Source organism: Cyphomyrmex costatus, unplaced genomic scaffold (genome assembly GCF_001594065.2).
Source record: "Cyphomyrmex costatus isolate MS0001 unplaced genomic scaffold, Ccosl1.0 scaffold100, whole genome shotgun sequence".
Taxonomy (NCBI): domain Eukaryota; kingdom Metazoa; phylum Arthropoda; class Insecta; order Hymenoptera; family Formicidae; genus Cyphomyrmex; species Cyphomyrmex costatus.
This window is the reverse complement of record NW_017274955.1, coordinates 405,475-414,171: the sequence shown is the minus strand read 5'-3', so window position 1 is coordinate 414,171 and position 8,697 is coordinate 405,475.

The window sequence follows — 8,697 nt, the reverse complement described above, 5'->3', positions numbered from 1 at the left end:
ACATCACGCATTATTGTAATATATTCCGAAACTCTTTACTTGTTTACGTATTGAATGTACTTGTAAATACAAGATAATAATAAATTATAGAATATATTAACTCTGATTTTTAAATATATATTTTCTTATATAATAACTCGGAGCGAATTTCTAAAATATATGCTTGGAGCAAATAATAAAAAAAGCTTAATATTCATACTTAACAATATCAGGTGTGGATTCTGAACACTTCTATGATATTTGCAGCAAAACGTGTTGTGCTTTTTATTTATGTGTGTCATATGCTTCAAATAAAAAGACTCACCGATTAAGCTCCTCCAAGCTACGAAGGAAATCGATCGCCTCTGACATGTTCTGTATTCTCTTGACGGTTTCAACTTGAAAGGAGTCGTTGCCTGGTTTCAACCCCTGATAAATTTGCTGCAGCCTGAGTAGTCCTGAAACCCACGGGCGTTTAATTAAATTATAGGAAACGCTTATATGCGCACTGCGCTATATGGGTTCGACATAGGCTCGAGTTACCACTTGTCGTTGTGTGTGTCTTCCGAAAATTACATACGCACGATTGCACGTTACATAGACCATGTCGTAATTCATTGGCAGCCTCTGTTCAGTCTGCGGTTTCTCGCGCAGTGTGAAATATCGCCTGTCTACGGGCAATGCCTCTAAGTTATAGAGAGTGTCGTAGATTGTTCGATTTGACCCGCCTCATATTTTTGGCAACGACAAAATTTAATCGCGTCATAATGCATCGTTGCAGTTGCGGTATATATATATATATATATATATGTATATGCATGTGAAAATCGATATGATGTCACAATTGCAATGCGTTCTTGCACTTTGTTTTTTTTTTAATGGATATTTCTATGTAGCATTATATCTTGTTTTAAATCTTAACAGTATACAAGAAAATTAGAAAAATGAAAAGGTCATTTTTGCACAAAAGATTTAAATAACCCATTATTTTTTATGAGATGCAATGCTTAAAAGATCAGTTTTTAAATGGACGTGATATTTCTGCAATTTGCCTGTCTCAATTTCTTTTATCAGTTAAATCTTCATATAGCACTTAAGAAATGGATTATATTGAAAATGAAGGAAAGTAGTCGTTCGAAATATAAAATATTCATACACATTTTATATACGTATGTAATAGATCGAAATGAATTGAATTTCTAATGCAGATATTCACATAAATTCGCGAATCAGTATATTCCTTTACCAATTCAAATACTCGGGCATTTCCAAATATATAATCATACAAATACATATCTATATATATATATATATATATTACGTATCTGTAGTTTCAGGCAAATACACTATTCGAATTATATGCAGTATGTTATCGGGAGATACGATCAAATACCAGTATGTGCTCATGCGCACGTGTACGAGGCTCAACGAGACCAAGCCTGAGGCAGGGGTAGATTCTAATCAGACGTCTCGTAAATTCGTGGAGGAATCTATGGCATTGCAAAATGTAATGCAAAATACGTAAGCGCTATTTAATCACGCTCATTACACCACGATGCCGCACCAACGTCTTAACCGTCTGCTGTGCACATTTTTGGGTTATTCGCCTCGGCATAACAATGCACTTGACCTCCCCCCGAACTCGTCGTTACTTTTACGATCGCGGCCAGCCGGTGTAAGTTACGGTGGCGTATTGCACGACGCAGACGTGCGGTGAGTTACGGCTTAAGGAATTTTTGCTGGCGGTTCCACGTCGCGATCGCGCGATGAAAACATCGTCCTGGAAAAAAAATTGGCAAGACGCGGAACGGTGCTTTCGAACATCGCGGCTGCAACAAGAAGCTTGAAAGAGGGAAGGGTTCTCAGATGGGAGAGAAATATGAAGGCCTGGTTATGCGTTAAAATATATTTCGCGAAGGATGATGTTTGCTCCGAGAAAGAAATGACCGGAATGGAAATATGTCGTTTTTAAATTTATAAAACTCGTAAATTAGTACAAGAATGATAAAATAAATAAGATCCTCTAATAAAATGGAACAGTCCTACGCAGATGTATACTAAGAAAAAGAGAGAGAGAGAGAGAGAGAGAGAGAGAGAGAGAAATTATTAAATCTTAATATTTTCTTTGAATAGTACTAAAAAAAATTAAGCATTTATTTACAGTAAATAAATATTTATTACTTAATACGAAATGATAGTTAAATAAAATTATTAGTTTTTATATCAAAAATAAATATGTTTACATTTAGTAAATATTTTCCTACAACATTTAAACAAATATTTAAGTTTAGTATTTTTTTCAGCGTAAATGCACAAATAGATGTATTACTAAATTACATAAAGCCAAAAATTGCAAATGTTTCGACCATTGTCTTTGATCTTCTTTAATGTAAACGTACAAAGATTCTAAGCGCGTCTATGACTGTAAACCGATGAAAATATTATTGATCTATCATATTATTGACTATGTTCGAATAATATGTCAATAGAGCTGTTTTAATTAAAATTCAAAATTAATACAAAAGTGTTTTCTCGTCCTGATATTTGGTAAAGAGAAACATTTTTCTAAAAATATGCGTTCTTCAATTTTTGATACGTAAAAGGGAAAATAGGACAAAAGCTCTCAATTATTCATGTTTACATTTTAAATCTCGTTGCATCTCTCGATATTTAAATAAAAGGATTTGTGTTCGCGTAATAAAAAAAAAAAACGCGATAGGAAAGAGAAAAGCATTAATATAGCTTAATGGGACGCCGGATGCAGGAAACATGGTGTTAGAACGCGAAACGTATCTGGTCCTATCACTATATTTTTTCTGCCGTCAGGCACGAGAAAGATGGCCAGGTTAACGAGCGCGAATCTGAAACTGCGCGCGTACATACATGTTCGTTCAAGCGTAGCAAAAGAGCTTGACATTTCGATGAGTGCTATTGGTTTCTCGCGAATGCCATTCTCACTTCAATTTCAACCCGCATTTTTCTTTCGACGATGACTCTGACACGGTTACCAATGTCTAATTCGAAAATCACTTCCACTGGCTGCTTCTCATCACTCAATAGGAAGAAAAAACTCAAGGGTACTATAATTTAAAAAAACGAAAGAATACGAATCAGCGAAGAAAGTATGTTTTTTTAAATGAATCATTGACGAATTAAAATCGTATATCAACATATGAAAATGAAATTCGCCAAAATGATATCCTAAATTGAATAACGCTTTTAATTTACCATTGATTTGTGTCACGGTGAATTATTTTTCTTTAGACATTCCAACCAGAGGATTTTTCAAAGCCTGCAAAGCAAAAACGATCCCGCCATGTCAGAGAATTTGACTGCGCCAGATTAACATGACGAACTGTCATGTGACGCGTTTGCATCGTGCGTACGTAGGGACGTAACGGAGTTTTTAATTACGAGTTTACATTATCTCTCGTGAAATGTTAATATCAGATTTCTTTGCATCTCGGAAAACTGCGTCGCGACAAACTCGCGACTCATCAAACGCACAATTTATCTGACGTATATCAGAAACACACATAAGCTACCTCGTTATGTTCCATGTACACGCGATCCCTTTAGTCGTTACAGTCGAGTAGCAAGTACAAGAGACGTTGGTAATCGCGGAGTTGCCTTTGAAGCTTCGATGCTCGTTTGTAACGCATACGTGTGCACAATATCCATATCATCGTGGAATATGGATTTGCGTGCCATGCTGTACAGAGTAAATAATAATTTTGAAATTTCAGAGAACTTGTGTCGAGGCAAAGCTTTGATGTCATTCGTTTCATTAGCGCAATTACGATTCCAACAAGCGTGTCTGTAAACACGCATACGCTGTGAGCTCAGAGTGTTTGTATTGTATTAAGAATTTCATTTGACGTTTTATAATCGCGCAGCGCAAAAAAAAAATTTAAGTGTAATTCCTCGGCCAAAATAATATTATTTTATTGAAATGTTGTATTCTAGATTATATGAACATTCAATAATGCAGACGTACGACAAAATGCGCAAATTTATACATCTCCAGAAGATTAAATACATCTGTACGCGCGAATGAATTGTATCAAATGGAATCGAAACTTAAATTTTAGTTTCTATTTGAATCTCTGCTGAGAATAAATCTACAAAAAAAGAGAATTGAATACGTTGGATTTCTATTGAGAGAGAGAATCGTTCTCACTATCCTAATAATTTATATAATTACATTTTTCATTTTTAGAAATGTATGTATTTCTGAGATATATATATATTTATGATATAATTTGCATTTTTTGTATGATAGATGCCCGACATTTATAGTTTTAATATCGGCGTGCTTATGTGTGTGTGATCGTAAAACGCTTATCTCATACATTCGTATGAAAAGAAATTGACTTGATATCATGGGTACGCGTGAAGCCATGACAAGACACGCGATCCAATTGTGCCTGGTGACATTCAATATATTCCGAATCACGAAGCGACCTGCCGACTTCCGTGTCCCATTTGTAGCTACGGACCGACTAATTATCGACGCGTCGTCGACGTCGATCGGCAGGTACAGAAAGCTAAAGGAGAACGGACCTACATGCCGGCGTCACGGCTGCAATATTTGCCAATGGTACGCGAATAATTCTTTCACCCCTTTCTCTCTTTCTCTATCTTTCTATGAATAGAAGATAATTTGAAATCTTTTCCGAGTAGTGCCTTATCGCGAAAATTTTTATTATATTTCATAAATGTTAGTATTGTAAATAAATATTGCGTTTATTATAAATTTTAATATTAGTTTAAAAATGATGATTTTTTAATATTTTTTTAATTTAATCGTGTTTTTTATTTTTATTTTCTTGTCATTATTTTATTATTACATTTATTTTGTAGACTCTGATTCACTGGTTTGTTTACATCAATTTCTTGGACAACTCGCCAATTTACTCGGAAACTAGAAATTAATTGCGAAACACGATCTTCATGAAAGTTTGTCTGAACTGTAGTTTTATAAATTGACATGTTTGGCTTCAAAGCATTTAATAGTCTTCATTAGATTTGAATTTCCTAACATTTACTGATAATGATAATAATACCAAAATAATGACATTGTTTATCATGAAAGTACGAATACTACCTATTTTCAGTTGTCAGATAGATAAATGAAGCGCAACAGAGAGGAAAATTGAAATACACCTACTAATCAACGCTGGCTTAACATGTACGCTTAAATCAGACCAAGCCGATTAAAATTTGAAATTTCCCTTCATTCTATTATTGAAATGGCCAATTAGGAGGGATGGATTGAGTTACGAAGTAAATTAAATTTAGGAATACATTATGACGTCGAAAAAAGTTAATTCAAACGTTATAAAAATATTTATATCTTTATTATTAAATATATTTTATGTATGTTTAAAAGTAGAAAAGTGGAATGAGTTTCACAACTTCGAACAACATCGCTTAACATTTCAGTTTATTGTTGTTTACCTTCCATAATAATTTCCATTAAACGTGTTGTTTATTTGTTACTGAATTTTAAAGTTTATCGCGACGCGACGCTTCTATAGATTTTAATACAAAGAAAAGCTTTCTCTTCGAAAAGGTAACCGGTTAACGTTTTTCCGCGCATCGGATCGTTGTTGAAGGAGCTTGATCGAGGACTTTCTCCTTCGGAACGCTCCTCTGAGACTGTTGTAGCCAATAAATGCTTCAATAACCTTTTTATTCGATAACTATGTTCGCAGGCGTGATAACTCGATTCTGGCGCCTCGTATCTGTTGTTATGTGCTTAAGTGCGATGTTGCTGGGACAAACACACCGCCGCCGTTTCCCCTCGTCTACTTCTCGTAACTTATTTTCGCCCGACTTACACTAAATAGAAGTCGGAACTGCTTCTGGAGCGGTGGATGTTTCAAGAAGCAGTTCAGCACCCGCACTACTGCACTGCTTCCCAACTTCGACGCAAGCTTCTTTTTGCGCAGTCTTCGGTCCCGTTCTTCGCAATTAGCGCCGTTCTCATCGCATCAAATGCGATTGCAATTTCATTCTTATATGCGAAAAAACTGCCAATGAAATTATGGACTTTTAGATGGTTCTATACAATAAAATATAACATTATAGTGTCAGAAAAAATATATTACAGTTGAGAGTTAACCCGTTTCTTGTAATCATTATTAAATTTTGTCTCTCCTCGAAAAAACAGTCAGTATTATTTTTATCACGAGAATCAGCGACAGTAGAATGATGAAATAATACATTCCGTAAACATCTCATGAAAGATGCTAGAGTCAGACAAATAAAATTTACTTCGTGGACGTTTCAGTATGTGTTCTAAATTTATTTTTAACAGAACGTAGTAGAACGTATAATAAAATGTAGGGAGATGTTACCATGCTAATATCTTTGCATTGCGAAGTCGTATGTAACTCGACGATGTCTACGTGCAGACGCGAACGCAACCATCCGCGACCGCATAGATGTCCCCCGGGCAGGCACGCGGGAGTTAGTCTGGTACGGTGCGCGAGCAATCCCGTCTGCATCCCTCGTACCAGCGGATGGCCAGCGGTTTCTCGTGTCGCGTACTTCCAGACGAAAATGCCGTCGAGACTGCCGGAAACTAACGTCGCGATGGCGAAACAAGCAACGCGCCATCCCCGCGACGGGTTCGACCGATGTCTGATTGTATCTATGTATGTACGACGGGCTGTGCTTAAAGCGGAAGACGTCTTGTTACGCGCGACGAAGGTGGAATAAAAGTCTTCCTTTCGTACCGGGTGCCTTGCGAAATTTCCGCCCTTTGTTACGGCAATTTCTGCCCTTACGACAGCTTTCCTTCACAATCCTTAAAATTCGACATCCTGTTAATCGAATGCTCTGTCAGTCAAAAATAAACATGTTAATTAAAATTCAAGTGAAAATTTCGTAAAAATAATTAACACATGAGTTGCTTATTCATCTGTCACATTCGCGGATAATTACATTATGGATCGGTATCATCGATTATTACACGGTACACGTTACATTACATAGTGAATTTTCTTTTGTTTAATTTTGCTTGATTCCATTGAATAAAAACCAAAATCTTGTAGAACACCCTGTATGAGGCAACTCGCGAGGCATAGAAATACCACGATGCACCTCTACGTGGCTACGTGCAACTCGATTTTATCGAACGATCCTTCGTGTGATCGTGAGTAAAATTTTAAACGAAAACCCGTCTTTCTCGTAGCTAGTGCATTTCAGGGTATATCAGAAGTCTCTGGGGCATATGGGCTTTCCTATACAGTAAGCCTGTAATACACCGACCATCAATTAAACGTGTGTAAGTCCTTGTGGAGTTGTTATGATAATTCACTTTTTATCTTTTATTTATGGCATTCGATTTAAATAGTTGTAGCTTTGCAGAAATATTTAAATAGAAGATACTATATAGCAGGAGCAAAGGAGTAATTTTTTTAAATATAAAGACATTTATTACCATCTGGAAACTGTATTTTAACTTACCAACTTCAAACATACGATTGGATACGAGTAAAGCTATCCGTATAATTATCTAAAATTAGTTAATACATTTACGACTGCACCAAATGATTTTAACGAATGTCGTCGAGCGTTCGAGTAGATTTTCACCTCGGAACAGACGTCTGATTAAGGCCTGTCTCTATATCTTAGTCACGACGGACGGTTTGAGGTAACATCTGTGGCAGGCACGTCACCTCTAGAGAGATCCGAAGAGTCCGTCGGGCCGGAATAACGGAGGTCTGATTAGCATGTCCTATCACATAATCGTCTTGAAGGCAATCCCTAATACCTTCGTCTGTGTTCTTAATCTCGTGCACCGTTTGCCTTAAAACTGAGCCATTAGCTATGGAGCTGGAAACTGATGAATGAATGGGAAGAAAGTCAATAGGAGGAACTTCGGCTTCTTTTTCTCATAATTTTGTTCTGGTTACAGCAGCAAATCCGCGACATCGATGCAGAAACTTTGGGAAAAACAGCATAACCAGCAAATACTATTCCAAAGTGCACTGGATTTCTTTTACTTATTTAGTCGGAATTACGATGTTGGACTGCGATGTTGTGAAAGTAAAAATAAATAAGTAATATTCAAAACTTTTTTTTCATAAAGTAGTAATTAAACTTTATGTAAGTCCGTTGGAAAATTTATTTACGTAGCTTAATATATTGCAATAATCTTTAACATTTTTTTTATTATACATACATATATATATATTTGTCATTGTTGCGCACACAAACGATACCGAGAACCATCATTATCGATGACTAGTTTCAACACATGAGTGGATCTCACCATGGAGTGTTGAATGCAGGATGCAATGTTTTATCGCCTCTCTCCCTATGTGATCGAAACATTCTGTGAGCGAAACAGTAAACAAGTGGAAATCGTTTGTTGTATTTAGACAATGCGTCAGATATACAAGAAAAAAGAAGGGAATGCACCATTGAAGTGCTTCCTGTGTCCAGTAGTTTCAATTTCCCGTGTTTCGAATTTTTTGCAACTTTTCGTAGTTTTCGGAAGCGAATTTTCGAATAGTCATAAGCTGATTTTTTTCCCGTTTTCCTCAGAGCGCATGCCAAACCTTTTTAACAATCCGACCGAGTATATTCGAATAGCCGAAAACCGGGCCTCTGTGAAACAACTGGCGGGAAGTGCCATGCAGCCAGCAGTGTCGACGGCTCTTGAACGAGTAGCTGTATTTCGTTCGTTTGAAAATTGCGAGCGGG